Source organism: Malus sylvestris, chromosome 15 (genome assembly GCF_916048215.2).
Source record: "Malus sylvestris chromosome 15, drMalSylv7.2, whole genome shotgun sequence".
In the NCBI taxonomy this organism is placed as follows: Eukaryota; Viridiplantae; Streptophyta; class Magnoliopsida; order Rosales; family Rosaceae; genus Malus; species Malus sylvestris.
The window spans coordinates 15523435-15526200 of record NC_062274.1 but is presented as its reverse complement, the minus strand read 5'-3'; the positions used below and the strand labels follow the sequence as shown (position 1 = coordinate 15526200).

General features: G+C 46.7%; 1 long non-coding RNA gene across 1 annotated transcript; it reads right to left on the bottom strand.

Moving 5' to 3' along the window:
• Positions 1 to 1175: 1175 nt before the first annotated feature.
• LOC126605617 (uncharacterized) lies at positions 1176 to 2559 on the bottom strand. The gene is made up of 3 exons (XR_007617014.1): positions 2350 to 2559; positions 2091 to 2132; positions 1176 to 1393 (listed from the first exon to the last, which is right to left on the bottom strand). It is a non-coding gene; the product is annotated as an uncharacterized LOC126605617 (long non-coding RNA).
• Between the last annotated feature and the right edge of the window lie 207 nt (positions 2560 to 2766).

Genomic DNA, 2766 nt, shown 5'->3' with positions numbered 1-2766 from the left:
CATGTTTGTAGCATAGTCATGTGCGAGCCGGTGCAACTGTTTATTCTCATGCTTGAGCCCTCTAATCTCCTGTTTGAGACTCATCACTTCAGCCGCCAATGATTCAACTTGGCGGGTTCGAGCAAATAGGCGTTGGGCCATATTAGACACAGAACCTGCACACTGAACACTGAGAGCCAGCGAATCCTTAACAGCTAACTCATCAGACCGTTTGGAAAGTAGTCTGTTATCTTTGGGAGTGAGAAGGTTCCTGGCCACCACCGCAGCGGTCATATCATTCTTCATCACGGAATCCCCAACGATAAGAGGACCAGTAGGGGAGACGAAGGATGGGCGCCATATGTTGTCTGGAGAAGGCGGGGCTGCCTCTTCAACAAGGTTCAAGTCAAAACGACGGTCGGAGGGGCCAGACATTTTCAAAGGTGTTGAAGAGAGAAGAGGTCGGACAAATCAAGATCTTAGAAGTGCAAGAATGAAGCTTCTACTGGTGGAGATTCAAGTGTGCTTTGGAACTTAATGCCAGCCCCTATAAAAATCTGCACTCGACGGAGCTTCAGAAATCGAAGAGGCGCCTGCTCAGAAATCGAAGAGGCGTTTGCTTTCTCAAAAGCTGGGCTGCTTAGAGATCACGAGGGTTGATCTCAGAAATCGAAGAGGCGTTTGCTTTCTCAAAAGTTGGGCTGCTCAAAGACCTCGAAGGCTGATCTCAGAAATCGAATAGGCGCTCGCTTTCTCAAAAGATGGGCTCCCCAGAGACCACGAGGGCCGATCTCAGAAATCGAAGAGGCACCTACTTTTCCAGCCTTGTCAGCACCTGTCACACGCACACTCAGCTTTGCGAAAATTATGGGCATTCTGTCGAAGACTTCTGGGGAAGTAGAAAACACATGAATCTTACTGTTCAATCACCCACTTCCCACACGCAACAATAGCTCATGGGTACCACAGATAACTTTGCCAAAGTTCTCTGCCAAAGTTCTCTGCCAAAGTTGAGCACGTGAAGCTTGCAGCTCCTACTACATCGCTCTGACCAAGAAGGGTAAAAGAATAGCAAAGAAACAGCACTAACAAAGTTTAGACCCATAAATTTTGAAGGTCTAGCTACCATATTATTACCCACAAGGGTAAAGGAACAATACCACTGCTGGATAATTGGAAAGTCCTTGTGTGTCAACGTCTGTGCTTCGTGGCAAGGTAGACTAGCAAACATGCCCAACCTTTACTCACATTCGAGAAAACACTCCCAATAAGATTGCTTGCTCCAAAATCGAAGAGGCACCGTCCTCCGAATCTCGAGAGCCAGACTCTCAACATGACTACTTTCTTAAAAATCGAAGAGAGGGTAAAGGAACAGTACCATTGCTGGATAATTGGAAAGTCCCTGTGTGTCAACCTCTGTGCTTCATGGCAAGGTAGACTAGCAAACATGCCCAACCTTTACTCACATTCGAGAAAACACTCCCAACAAGATTGCTTGCTCCAAAATCGAAGAGGCACCGCCCTCCGAATCTCGAGAGCCAGACTCCCAACATGATTACTTTCTCAAAAATCGAAGAGACACTGCTCCCCGAATCTTCGAGAGCCAGACCCCCAGCATGATTGCTTTCTCAAAAATCGATGAGGCATCGTTCTCCGAATCAATCGAAGAGGCGCTCGCTTTCTCAAAAGCTGGGCTGCTCAGAGACCACGAGGGCCGATCTCAGAAATCGAAGAGGCACCTACTTTTCTAGCCTTGTCAGCACCTGTCACACGCACACTCAGCTTTGCAGAAATTATGGGCATTCTGTCGAAGACTTCTGGTGAAGTAGAAAGCACATGAATCTTACTGTTCAATCACCCACTTCCCACACGCAACAATAGCTCATGGGTACCACAGATAACTTTGCCAAAGTTCTCTGCCAAAGTTGAGCACGTGAAGCTTGCAGCTCCCACTACATCGCTCTGACCAAGAAAGGTAAAAGAATAGCAAAGAAACAACACTAACAAAGTTTAGACACATAAATTTTGAAGTTCTAGCTACCATATTATTACCCACAAGGGTAAAGGAACAATACCACTGCTGGATAATTGGAAAGTCCTTGTTTGTCAACCTCTGTGCTTCGTGGCAAGGTAGACTAGCAAACATGCCCAACCTTTACTCACATTCGAGAAAACACTCCCAACAAGATTGCTTGCTCCAAAATCGAAGAGACACCGTCCTTCGAACCTCGAGAGCCAGACTCCCAACATGACTACTTTCTCAAAATCGAAGAGAGGGTAAAGGAACAGTACCATTGCTGGATAATTGGAAAGTCCCTGTGTGTCAACCTTTGTGCTTCGTGGCAAGGTAGACTAACAAACATGCCCAACCTTTACTCACATTCGAGACAACACTCCCAACAAGATTGCTTGCTCCAAAATCGAAGAGGCACCGCCCTCCGAATCTCGAGAGCCAGACTCCCAACATGATTACTTTCTCAAAAATCGAAGAGACACTGCTCTCCGAATCTCGAGAGCCAGACCCCCAGCATGATTGCTTTCTCAAAAATCGAAGAGGCATCGTTCTCCGAATCTCGAGAGCCAGATACCACAGACCACTTTTTCAAAGTGCTCTGACAGAGTTAAAACATGTGAAACTGGCAGCTCCCACTACCGTGCTATGACCAAGCAGGGTAAAGGAATAGCATTACTACTTGTTAGGGAGACTCCTATATATGTCGACCTCCATCCCCAACAGACATGCAGACCTGCAAAAATGCTCAACCCTTCATCATATCTGAGAGGGCA